The following is a 14,549-nucleotide window of genomic DNA, read 5'->3' on the forward strand; positions in this document are numbered from 1 at the left end:
ACCCTAAAAGGTGGGCTCTTTCTTGTTGAGTGTCGTGAAGCCAGTACATTAAACCGAAAGTGAGCATAGAGCAGTACAGGTTTTATTTGATGGTCATGACATGGAGAAGTGGGAGTGTGGCTCACACATCAACACGTCAGCTCCTGAGAATCAGGAAGTTACAGATACAAGGTATCTTTAATGAAAGGTTTGAGCGTTAAAACCAAGGAGAGGAATATTCATGCTTTTCTTGGGAAAGGATGGAGATTTTCCTGGAATCAAGTAGCCACTTCTTTCCTGTCCTTTTTTGGTTCTTTTTGGTCATTGTCATGATGATTGTCAACTGTCATGGCATTGGTGGGAGTGTCATTTAGTATGGAAGTTGGAGTATAATGAAGCTAGAGGTTCTTCAAAGATCGAGTAAGCTGCCACCATGGATTTTGCCAGCTTCAACTGGTTTAGTCCCAAGAAGGAACTTCTGACCACAGACATTCTGTTTCCTAAAAATGAGCAGAGATAAGGCCGAGTAGAAATTCAGCTATGTCAGGGAGGCATTGCATTTGGCAATGAAAGTTAGGTAGGGGTACAGCTAAGTCACGCTGGCACTGCCATGGGTAACAGTTGCATGACTGGCTCCTTCAACATTCTGCTTAACCTCTCACATCAACAGAGAAGCCTTCTTGAGCAAACAAACTGAAGTCCCCATACATTTTTCCTCTCCTTGTCTTTATCTCATTCATCACTGTCCAAAATTATTTTGTGCATGTGCTTATTAGTTGTCATTTCTCCTCCTTTCTCTAAAATGCATGGTCCCTGGGAAGTTGCCTGTCTTGCTTATCGTGAATATTAGTGTATCTAATAACCAACAACAGTGCCAGATATATAACAGAACCTCATTGTACTATAATTTATATAAACATGGAAAATATAAGTTATTGGGTATATCCTGGGGATCAAGAACGTTTTATTTCTAAAATCTTCCTTTATCTCCGGTCTCTGCTTTAATTTTCTGCATTCTAATTTCTTGTCTAGTCTCTTCTGCATTGTCAATATCTAAATGTCCACAGAAATAAAAATAAGCAACTAAATGATAATATGTACATGTTGATACATAGTATTGTAAAGTTAAGATTGTAAAAAAGAAAACCATCAGCACAATGTGCACTAAACAAGAAAGAGTTCCTGGAAGAGATGTTCCTCGAGTTTGTTTAGGGAGTGATGGGATACATCTTTATGGAAGAGTGGTACAAGGACATTCTACATGCAGAGACATCATCAGCTAGAATTAAGCAAGCCATATAGGATTCACGCCAGCAAGATTTTGCATAGGTGTTCCTATAAGAAGGATGTTTTACATGCATTTTTGTTTAATATATTGCCTAATATATATACAAGAAAAACTATAAACTCTAAAATTTCAATGTTGTATAATACAAAATTTTACTTGTCTTTGTTCTCCAAGTATTGGGAGAGAGCCTCTAAATCTTTAGAATTTTCCAAATGATAAGAGTGTCTTTGTTATTTTTGGTGGGCCTCTCAGATCACACCTAAGTGTATGCTAACAAGGTGACTCATGGTGGACCCCTAATAACCTCAGCATAGGGGCTGGCTATACCAAAAAGATCAGCCATTAGAGAGTTGGGATTTTGAGCCGTTTATATCTCCAGGGAGGGGAGAAAAAAGGCTGAAGATAGGGTTCAACCACGTGGGCAATGATTCAACCAATGGTGCCTACACAAAATTCCAAAGAAAACTTTAGACAATGAAGCTCAGGTGAGCAGCCAGTTTGGTAATACAGATTGATTTAGTCGGACAATAATATGTCCTGAGGATACAGAAGTTTCACATTTGGGACCCTCCCAGACATTACCCTTTGCATCTTTTCCTTTGATTGGTCCTCATCTGTATCTTTTATAATAAAAGTATGATTATAAGTATAGTACTTCCTAAGTTCTGTGAGTCATTCTAGTGAATTATTGAACCTGAATGAGTAGTGGGAAATCTTGAATGTGTAGGCAGTTGGTCAGAAGCACAGGTAGCCTGGGAATGCCAGAGCTTGTGGCTAGTATTTGAAGTGAGGAGGCTTATGAAGCACTGTGCCCTTAACCAGTGAAGTGTGTGCTAACTACAAGTAGTTAGTGAGAAAACTGCACTGTATTCAATATAGAAAAATTTGATTCTCCATGAGCTTACACCAATTTTTCTTAACATATATGTCTATCAGAATTTTTAAAATAATACTCCCATTTCCCAGATATTAACCAAGTCAAAATTTATACCATATGGAATATAAATCACTAACAAGATAATATTATATCTATAAACAGAGGTTTCATCACAAGCTGACTTACCTTAGTATTTCATCATTCAGAGGCAGATAAAATGAGTTTCATGCACCCCTGGGTTCTTCCAAATGAAATTCAGCAATAAAAATTCTGACTCTACAGAGGCTCTCAATGTCCTGGGGTCTTATTTTGTAAATCAGAAATTCTCCCTGGAAAGTAATTTCTTCCCAGTAATTGTGGAAGTTGGGGAATAATATCACCTACATGATTCCTATTTGTACCAAACTATATTCAATATTAAAGATAATTTAGAACTATATGCATTATAGTGTTGCTTTCTGTATTTGAAAGCAAAAATTTAAGACTTACCTGTGTATCTCCTGTATTCTAATAATAGCTGTAAGATTAAATAGTTCAAAGTAGTGAAAAGAAAAGGAAAAAATTTTTAAAAGGCACCCATTGACTATGAAACTGTTTTTTATTCTTGATGTTGCTTATTTCAAGGAAGTAACTACAAATATTTCCTTAACATGGTAAAATTCAGAAATTGGCCTGAATCCTCTGAAGATGGGAAGTTTTCATATTCATATCAAAGAGTTTTTGCTTTTCTTGAAAATGCCACAATTGCACATTTAAAAAACTCAGTTTATTTTTACTTTTGCTTTGTAAAATGTTGGAATTGAGAAATATCTAGCTCAGAACATAATTATGGAGTTAAAATATAACATAATAGAAATTGTAGATTTGCATTCTAAGATCAAGGCTGTAGTTTTTGATCCTTAGAAGAACCCCTAAGGGAAGTGGATCAAGTAATAGAATCGCCAGTTTCCATTTAATGATGTGGAGTGTTTATTTTGAAAAGAGTAAAAATAGGGAATGAGCGAATCTTCAAAACATCCTAAATCTTCTATAAACTACTACAGCATTTAACTACAGGGATGCAAAAGAAACTTAGCGACTGAGATTGAGCTGGGATTCTCTGAAATAAATAACACCATTCTCCTTAACAGCCAAGGTGCAAGGTTGACTCTGTATTATAAAAAGGGTGCAGAACCAGGACCTGTTCCCTAGCAGTTCCATTGGCCAAAGAAGAATCATTGCTTCTCTCACTTAACAAATTCTGTGAGCCTTCAGAACTGCAAACCATGCCCACCGACCCCATGATCTCAATTATTATGACACAGACCTTGTCCTGTCTCTACAGTTAATAACAATAATAATTAAATCAATTGATATTTATTAAGTGCAAAAACTGTATGACAAACATATTTGTACCTAATTTCATTTAGTCTTACTAATAACACTATTAGGCAAGTAGCATTAGTCCTATTAAACCAAGATAAGAGGGAAGGTATCAAGTTGCTTGCTCAAGATTGCTTAGTGCTGATTGCTTAGCAGCTAGTAAGTAGTAGAGCAAGGATTTGAACCTAGGTCTGCCGATTCTAAAGCCCAAGATCTTACCAGCTATAATACACTGAAAATAATGGTCCTGTGAGGAAAAAGTAGTGAAAAATAGATGTTCAGTAACAAATCTCTACAAGATGTTCTTTTAAGCTTTTACGTCCTCAGCTAAATCTGATTAAACAATCAGGTGTCACTTTAGAGTCTCAATACATATGCACAAAACAAGCAACTCTTTAACATCAGTCCATTTGTTTTTTGAAATGTAAGTTACATTTGGCTAAAGCAAATTTAAACTGTGCCCATACCCCTACTTCTGTATATAGTGAGTATCAGAAAAAATGTAAAATACATAGTGTATGAACATCAAAGGGATATACAAGTATATCTGTAACTATATATGATATGTTATCTAATATGTATATACATACACAATATACATACATTTTAGAAACAGTGTTTGATTCTGTTTCTAACACTTTATAACATTCTAAAATTATATGTTTTCTTAACAATTAAATTGGTAGTCAGTCAGCTTAAGTCTGGTGAGCTTCCAAATGAGGTTGAAGATTCATTATTTGCAGGACTTAATTATTTCCATCTTTCTCTCAATTGTTTTCTAAGTGTAATAGAGCTATAGTTTACATATCTAGTACAACATATTTATTTTCTCTTATTCTCATTTTTGTCATCAGTTGACCAAAGACTTAACCTTTTTTTTTTTTTTTTTGAGACAGAGTTTTGCTCCTGTCACCCAGGCTGCAGTGCAATGGCATGATCTTGGCTCACTGCAAACTCTGCCTCCCAGGTTCGAGCGATTCTCCTGCCTCAGCCTCTCCAGTAGCTAGGATTACAGGCACCCACCACCACACCTGGCTAATTTTTGTATTTTTAGTAGAGACGGGGTTTCACTATGTTGGCCAGGCTGCTCTCAAACTCTTAGCCTCAGGTGATCCACCCAGCTTGGCCTCCCAAAGTGCTAGGATTATAGACGTGAGCCACTGTGCCTGGCCAACACTTTATCTTAAAGATCAAATAGCATGGTGCTTGATCAAATAGCATGGTGCTTGTTAGGCACAATTTCTTATATACAGTAAGTGCTCAAAAAATAATGTTATTTCAATTATTGTAGTCACTGTACTTTAGCATACAGGAACTCAACAGGATCTGTAGCACTAATATTAGCTGTATATTGTCCCCTGGCATTCAGATAACAAAACAACAGTAATTGCTTTGAGTACAGATCACCTAGCTAGCTAGAGGTACTGGGTACTTTAGCATGATACATCATTCTTCCACTCTAGTGGTGCATAGTAATCAGAGATTGCCCATTTAAGAAGAATAAATCTTCTATGATTTTCAGTAAAATGTTACTCAGATCTCTCTTTAAACCAAAGATTATTTCTAAATTATATATACCTGCTAAAAGTTGACTTGTTTCCATCAGGTAAAACATAAATCAATGTTTAGTTTAGAAAAGAGGTTCAGTCTCCTGAATTATTTACTGTCTTACTAACTTTAAAAACATTTAATAAAGCAGACTTTGTCATTGTACAAATTCTTACTAATAACCAAAATGAACACTTTGAAAAGAAGTATATGCTATTTTAAGCCACTTGGAGACCATTTGGTACATCCAAGAAACAATTTACTTAATGGTATCAGCAGAATCTAGACAAATAAATTTAAAACAGCATATGCCAGAAAAAGTGGAGGGAGTCACATTTTGCCATGTAAACACACAGCGATATGTCCCTGTGAACATTAATAAATGTTCCTTAATTTCCCTAATTCCTGAAAATTTCCTTAAGATGAACAGAATTATGCTAATTTTAAAAGTTTGTATAAATGTAAGGAGTATAAGTGCAGTATCTTTTTTACATGGTTATATTGCATAGTGGTAGTGTGAGCTTTTGGTCTAACCATCACCTGAATAATGTACATTGTTCCCTTAACGAATTTCTCATCCCTCATTCTCCTCCCATCCTCCCACTCTTCCACTCTTCCAAGTCTCCAACGTTGATTCATATATATATATTCATATATATATATATATTTTTTTTTTTGAGATGGAGTCTAGCTCTGTCACAGAGGCTGGAGTGCAGTGGCACAATCTTGGCTCACTGCAACCTCTGCCTCCTGGGTTCAAGCGATTCTCCTGCCTCAGCCTCCCAAGTAGCTGGGACTACAAGCACCTGCCACCATGCCCAGCTAATTTTTGTATTTTTAGTAGAGATGGGGTTTTGCCATGTTGGTCAGGCTGGTCTCGAACTCCTGACCTCAAGTGATCTACCTGCCTCAGCCTCCCAAAGTGCTGGGATTACAGGTGTAAGCCATTGCACCCGGCCTCTACATTCTATGTCTGTATGTACACATTATTTAGCTCTCACTTATAAGTGAGAATAAGCAGTATTTGACCTTATGTTTCTGAGTTGTTTCACTTAAGATAATAGCCTCCAGTTCCATCCATGTTGCTGCAAGATACTTTATTTCATTCTTTTTGATGGCTGAATAGTATTCCTATATATGTCTCACATTTTCATCATCCAGTCATCCACTGACAGATACAAGTTTATTCCATATCTTTGCTATTGTGAATAGTGTTGTAATAAACATATGAGTGCAGGTATCTCTTTGATACAATGATTTCTTTTCCTTTGGACAGACACACAATAGTAAGATTACTATTGGCAAATAGTAATCTATTGACAGATAGCAATTCTATTGGTAAATAGAACTAACGGTAGTTCTATTTTTAGTTCTTTGAGAAATCTCCACACTGCTTTCCACAGTGGTTGTACATTTCCACCAATAGTCCTACCAACAGTGGAATTTACGTTCTCACCAACAGTGTATGTGTTCCCTTTTGTCTTCATTTTCACCAACATCTGTTATTTTTTATCTTTTTAGTAATCGTCATTCTGAGTGGTGTAAGATGATATCTACTTGTGGTTTTAATTTGCATTTCTCTGATGATTACCAATGTTGAACATTTTTTCATATGCTTGTTGGCCATTTGTATGTCTTCTTTTGAAAAATAAATATTCATGTTCTTTGGCCACGTTTTAATGGGGTTATTTTTGTTGCTGTTGAGTTGTCTGAGTTCCTCATAAATTCTGGAGAAGCAAATCATGTCCATTATTAATCATTCATAAAATGAAATGATATAATTCTATAAGGTGTAGTCATGATGTAAATAATCTAGTTGTATACTCTTGCTAAGAAAATCAACAAGAACAATCACCTTGAGATAAGAGGAAACAGTAGTTTTGATCTAAACTTTTAAGTTTGTAATGTAATTCTAATGCTAAATCAGCTTTAGAAACCAAGGGGACAAGAACTAGGTCGTTCTAGTTGGTAAATAACTGATATCAGGAGAGTCCTGTATTATATCAAAATACTGTTATAGAGAAGAACAGGGGCACTTTCAATTTGCAAATAAGAACTCTGTTAAAAATAGTCAGTCAAAAGTTTAAAATAAGCTTTGAATATGTCTAGCAAATTGAAACGGAAATGCAATTGGCTATCCCAGAAAAATTTTTTGGCAATCTTTCAAAGAAATGAAGAAGCATAACATGAACATTTTGTCAGGCCTCAGGAGTTTTGGTGAATATTCTATAAACAATAGCATCTCAGCATTATCCCCAGTCACAATCATACCAGATGTTATACTTCCAACCCTTATTCCCTGGCTCATAATAAAAATAAAGGAAAAAATGATCCTTCTACTTATGAAAATAGGAGGAAAAAATAACTCTTTTATAGACTATCGGTTGAAAGACAGTAGGATAGATAGTTTGCAAAGGTGTGTTAAAATGGCAAATAATGGTAGCATGCATTCATTATATCTTGTTTTCTCAAAGCTCAACTAAAGTTGAATTTTACTTCATTCAGTGTTTCAGAGGAAAATTGAAAGAGACATAACCTCTGCAATAGTTAGTGGCAACTTTCTATGAGATTGGAAATGTATTCACTGTGAAAATATTGAGTCACTAAGCCTTCAGACTGCATTCCAAAAGTCTACCAGGGACATTTCAATCAAGTGTGTGAAAATGTGACAGCCAGGCCATTTGGGCTAAAAAGCATTGTACAGAATTATGTTGGGGAATCTAGTGCCCTCCAAATGACCTCGTGTGTGGCCATGATATTAAATCATGGAGAAACTTATTCATTAGTTGAATATTTTCTTTCCAAAAAAGGGAGAAAAAGAAAGAGTCTTGCATTCCCAGTAAGAATGCTAAATTACCCTATCTCCCAATGGAATGATTCACTTTCATTTCCAATAGCAGTAAAGCCTGTTGACCCCCGTGGTGTTATCCTTCTCGCTGCTCATGCAGTACTTTCTTTAATCTCTCGGATCAAAGATTGGTCAATAAAAATCATCTCTGCTTTTGTGGGGAGCAAACAAACTGCACTCAGTCCTGTGATAATTGTAAGTTTTCACAAAATTCCAGAAAAAGAAATATCCATGTGTTGTCACTAAATTAGCCAAGGAAAGAAGTCATCTTCTATTTGGTGAGTCCATTTAAAATGCCCTAGGTTTTCCATGTAAGGTACATATTACTTCTCTTGGGAGGGTAGGAAGAGTTCTGATTTTTTTCCTTCTTCCTAAAAATTTTAAATGAATTTTGAATCAGTGAAAGATCTCTCACCAATGACCCTGAACACTGAAGTCCAATTTTTCTGCAGAAAAAAATTACATGGAGGTGTCATTTTGAAAAAAGAACATCAATATAAATGACAGCCTCAACATGAACTGCCCTTTGCAATAAAAGAAACATGCCTCAATCCCAAATGAAAAGGACAACTTCTTTGGTGAAAGAGTAGACCAGTTGTTTTCTCCATTAAAGTTTGGTCCACTTTGCTAAGTAGCAGCAAGTTTCAGTAGAAGATGACAATAAAATCTAGTTTTTGTTAGGTCTGTAATTATTCAATTGAAACTAGACTCAGTTCATTGACTTATTTCATAATAGATCATCTAATAGTCACTCATGGGAGAATCATGGTTCTTCTGAATTATCTTAAAGTTGACAAGTTGCTAATTTAGTAGGGCACACTTTGCCATTGACAACCCCATTAAGCTTTTAAAATTTTATTTTAATTTTCTAATTGCTAGTCATAAGAAATATATATTGTCATCTGAACTGTTTCTTTCATCCCAGTTTAAATTTAAAAAGTGATGGAAAATTAACTCTTAGCAGAAGTAAAATTTGTGGAGGGTATTCTGATACCTTTGCCATCTGATATGGTGTGGCTGTGCCCCACCCCAATCTCATCTTGAATTGAATTGTAGTTCCCACAATCCCCAAATGTCATGGGAGGGACCCCATGGAAGGTAATTGTATCGTGGGAGCTGTTTCCCCCATGCTATTCTCATGATAGTGAGCAAGTTTTCATGAAATCTGATGGTTTTTAAAGGGTTTTCTCCCTTTGCTCAGCTCTCATTCTACTTCTCCCTGCTGCCATGTGAAGAAGGACATGTTTGCTCCCATTTCCACCATTATTGTAAGTTTCCTAAAGCTTCACCAGCCATGCTGAACTGTGAGTCAATTAAACCTCTCTCCTTTGTAAATTACCCAGTCTCAGGTATGTTTTTATTAGTAGTGTGTATTAGTCTGTTTTTACATTGCTGAGACTACTGTTTTCACATGCCTGAGACTGGGAGAAAAAGAGGTTAAATGGACTTATTGTTCCACATGGCTGGGGAGGCCTCGCAATCATAGTGGAAGGCAAAGAGGAGCAAGTCACGTCTTAGATGGATGGTGGCAGGCAAAGAGAGAGAGCTTGTACAGGGAAACACCCCCCTTATAGAACCATCAGATCTCATGAGACTTAATTCACTATCACTAGAACAGCATGGGAAAGGCCTGCCCCCCATGATTAAATTACCTCCCACCAGGTCCCTCCCACAACATGTGGGAATTTAAGTTGAGATTTAGGTGGAGACAGAGTGAAATCATATTACAGTGTGAGAATGGACTAACACAGTAAATTTGTACTGCAGAAACTGGAGTACTGCTGTAAAGATACCTGAAAATGTGGAAGTGATTTTGCAAGTGGGTAGGTAACAGGCAGAGGTTGAAGCTGTTTGGAGGGCTCAGAAGAAGATAGAAAAATGTGGTAAAGTTTGGAACTTCCCAGAGACTTGTTGAATAGCTATGACTAAAATGCTGTTAGCGATATGGACAATGAAGTCCAGACTGAGGTGGTCTCAGATAGAGATGAGGAACTTATTGGAAACTGGAACAATGGTGATTCTTGTGATGACTGAGCTAGGAGACTGGTGGCATTTTTCCCTGCCCTAGAAATCTGTGGAATTTTGAACGTGAGAGAGATGATTTAGGGTATCTGGTGGAAGAAATTTCTTTTTCTTGAGACAGAATCTCTCTCTGTAGCCCAGGCTAGAGTACAGTGGCACATTCTTGGCTCACTGCAACCTCCACCTTCTGAGTTAAAGTGATTCTCCTGCCTCAGCTTCCCAAGTAGCTGAGATTGCAGGCGTGCACCACCACACTTGGCTAATTCTCATATTTTTAGTAGAGAAGGGGTTTCACCATGTTGCCCAGGCTTGTCTCCAACTCCTGACCTCAAGTGATTCACCTGCCTCAGCCTCCCAAAGTGCTGGGATTACAGGTGTCAGTCACCACACCCAGCCCTGGTAGAAGGAATTTCTAAGTGCACAAGCATTCAGGAGGAAGCAGAGCATAGAAATTTGGAAAAGTTGCAGCCTGACAATGCTATAGAAAAAAAAAAAAAAAACACTTTCTCGGGATAAATTCAAGCCTGCTGCCGAAATATGCATAAGTAACTAGGAGCCAAATGTCAATTACCAAAACAATGGGGAATATGTCTCCAGAGTACGTCAGAGACTTTCACTGCAGCCCCTCCCATCACAAGCCTGGAGGCCTAGGAGGGAAAAATGGTTTCCTAGGCTGGACCTGGACCCTCCCTGCTCTATGCAGCCTCAGGACATGGTACACTGCTTCCCAACCACTTCTGCTCCAGCCATGGCTAAAAGGGGCCAACATACAACTCAGGCCAACATACAACTAGAGGGCATGCAAGCCCGAAGCCTTAGTGGCTTACATGTGGTGTTGAGCCTGTAGGTGAACAGAAATCAAGAATTGAGTTTTGGAACCTCCACCTAGATTTCAGAGGATGTATGGACATCCAGGCAGAAGTTTGCTGCAGGGGTGGGGCCCTCATGGAGAACCTCTGCTAGAACAGTGGGGAAGGGAAAGGTGGGGTCAGAGTCCCCATACAGAGTCCCCACGGGGGCACTGCCTAGTGGAGCTGTGAGAAGAGGGCCACTGTCTTCCAGACCCCAGAATGGTAGAGCCACTGATAGCTTGCACCTTGTGCTTGGGAAATCTGCAGACACTCAATGTCATCCCGTAAAAACAGCTGAGGGGAGCTCTACCCTGCTAAACCACAGGGGCAGAGCTGCCCATGGCTGTGGGAGCCCACCTTTTGCATCAGTGTGTCCTAGATGTGAGACATGCAGTCAAAGGAGATCATTTTGGAACTTTAAGGTTTAATAGTTCCCCTATTGGATTTTGGACTTGCATGAGACTTGTAGCACTTTTGTTTTGGCCAATTTCTCCCATTTGGAATGGGTGGATTTACCCAGTGCCTGTACCCCCATTGTATCTAGGAAGTAGCTAGCTTGCTTTTGATTTCACAGACTTATAGGCAGAAGAGACTTGCCTTGTCTCAGATGAGACTTTGGACTTAGATTTTTGAGTTAATGCTGGAATGAGTTAAGACTTTGGGGGACTGTTGGAAAGGCATGACTGTGTTTTGAAATGTGAGAACATGAGATTTGGGAGGGGCCAGGGATGGAATAATATGGTTTGGCTCTGTCCGCACCCAAATCTAATCTTTTATTATAGTTCCCATAATCCCATGTCATGGGAGGGACCCAGTGGGAGGTAATTGAATCATGGGAGCAGTTTCCCCCATGCTATTCTCATGATAGTAAGTTCTCAAGAGATCTGATGGTTTTATATAAGGCTTCTCCCTTCACTTGGCTCTCATTCTTCTTCTCCCTGCTGCCATGAGAAGGATATGTTTGCTTCCCCTTCTGACATTATTGTAAGTTTCCTGAGGCCTCCCATCCATGCTGAACTGTGAGTCGATTAAACCTCTTTCCTTTATAAATTATGCAGTCTCACATATGTCTTTATTAGCAGCATAAGAATAGACTAATACACCATCATAAGGAAGAAATGATCAATTTTAATGATATAGTGGGAAACAGCAATTATGTGTGACAATTATTTTAAATACTACTAGATATTTTATGGAATGAATCAGAAAAGAAGTAACTGAAACTATAAATATATAGAAGAACTGTTAAATACAAAGTGGAAGAATTAATTCCCAGGGAGAAAAACACACTCTATATCAAGATTTACAGTCTCACGTATTCTGCTTTGCATTAACATTGATATTACTACTGATCTTTTCTGTATAAACTTGTTCCTAATAATACTTTTGTGTTATAGGGAATGATAGTATTTGCCTACTTAATATCTTACAGAGTTACTGTAAAAACAAATGAATATATATACTTTAAATTCATCAGATGAATAAGATTAAACTAAGAATGATTACTCATTTCTAATTTTAAAACATAATTCCATAAAACTTTGTCACTCTTAAAAACAAGTTACTATATTTTAAAAAATAATAAAAGCATCAGCTTTGGAGTTAGAGTTGGGCTCAACTTTCAGATTTGTGACTTAACCTTACTGAGTTTTGGTTTCTTCTATAAAATTGGAACTTTAAAAAATTGTTTCTTTGTAGTAAGAATTAAATATAATAATGCACTCAATATGCCTAGTAGTATGCTTGGTTTAACATTTACTGAGTATCTACTATTGTTAGGCCTTGTATTTAGTGCTTTTTTTTTTATAGTCACTCATTTAAACTCCAAACTAATCTATGAGGTAGATATTATGACAACCACATTTTACAGACTAGAAAACAGAGGCATAGAGAAATTCAATAACTTGCATAAGGTCATAGACCCAGTCGTTGGCAGAAGCAGGATTTGAACCAAGCTAGTCTGACTCAAGCACTTAAATTCTTGATTGTCGCACTAGGCTGCTTCTCCTGTTAACAACAACTTCCAGCTTGTCAGCTATTTATGTTAATATGTATAGCATTGTCTTGCCTTGAAAATTTTTGAGGTTTGCATTTATTTTTTATTTTTTATTTTTTGAGACAGACTTTCCCTCTGTTGCCCAGGCTGGAGTGCAGGGGCGCGATCTCGGCTCACTGCAAGCTCCGCCTTCTGGGTTCACGCCATTCTCCTGCCTCAGCCTCCGGAGTAGCTGGGACTACAGGAGCATGCCACCACGCCTGGCTAATTTTTTTTTTTTTTTTTTTTTTTTGTATTTTTAGTAGAGACGGGGTTTCACTGTGTTAGCCAGGATGATCTCAATTGCATTTTTTTAACTTGGAGTGAAAGGCTGACTTTGACCTTCATTGGTGATGTGAACATGGTTCGCTTTTTCGATATCTCTTTCTCCTTTATTAATAATATAAGGAACTACCTCTCAATGCTATAGAGAAGATCACCAAAGATGATGAATATGAATATGCTAAATAATGATTGATTTTACGTGGCCATATTGTACCTGGGGGGAAAAAACTATTGTAACTTGACCCAGTGATACAAATGCTTTATGATTCCAGTTTTTGGACTATGCTTACCAAATGCAGGTTCCTAAGAATCTTCATGTAGAGTCAGACAAATCTGAACTCCTCCCACCCCAACAACCAGACTTGTTATTTGTGCTTGTTTTTTGTGTTATCACCAAGAATGCATTTTAAAAAGGATTTCAAACCTAATATATTTTAAAATCTCTGAATTCTACAGTCTATAGCTTCTAGCCAAAGTCCAACTATTCTATGAGCCCTACCAATTATATCATATGCTAAAGAGATTTGGATACATTAATTAATTTCAGTGCAAACTGCTTTTAAAGGAACTGTATATACTAAACAGGATGTTTCCAAGCTTTGGCAAAGTTCAGTTAAACCATTCTGTTGTAAAATGCTATGATGTTGGGGAGAAAGGACAAAGGAAAGGCACTCTGAGGACTGTCGTCTTCTATCCCTAATCTGACTTGATTGTAGGTATACAAATTAGCCACTATTATTCAACCCTTATAAATGACAGCATTTCAAAATACATATTGTAAATACCTCACTATTAACACTAGTAGTAAAGGAGTGGACTCTAAGAGAAAACTTGTCCCGATTTCTTCACCTATGTGTTCATTCCTTCAAAAAATACTTTTTGGTCATTTACTGAAACCCTCTGGCAGCTGCTATAGAAAAAAAAATACATATTCAACATGGAAAACTAAAAATACAGAAAAGTATAGAGAATAGTTTAGTATACTTCCAGACATTTGCAGTTTTGTACATAGTTTCATTATATTCCATAAACAAAACTGCATTGTTTTAAATACTGTAATATGATTTTCTGACTATAAGAGTACTACATGCTGGTGTAGACAGAAAATTAAAATGAAGAAAGAGAAATCATCCAAAATTCTGGTGAATATTGTTACCACTGTATTTTCCTAAAAGACTATCTCCTATGCATTTTTGAAAAATAGTTGAGATCATTTTGTTTTCTCTGGTTTTTAAGCGTACTTAACATAATCATTCAGAGATCTTAAATGAAAAGGAAGTTAAGATGAAATCAGTGACAGATAACTGCCACTGGATTGTCTCCATCAAATTAAAGCAAAAGTCATCTCTTAGGTCATTTAATGTAAGTTTAAACATGCAGAAATCAGTTAGTCAAGTACCCCGGAAATTTTAAAAAGGAGAAAAAGGACACTTCACTGTTCCACTTAACCAGCA

Source organism: Pan paniscus, chromosome 13 (assembly GCF_029289425.2).
Source record: "Pan paniscus chromosome 13, NHGRI_mPanPan1-v2.0_pri, whole genome shotgun sequence".
NCBI lineage: Eukaryota > Metazoa > Chordata > Mammalia > Primates > Hominidae > Pan > Pan paniscus.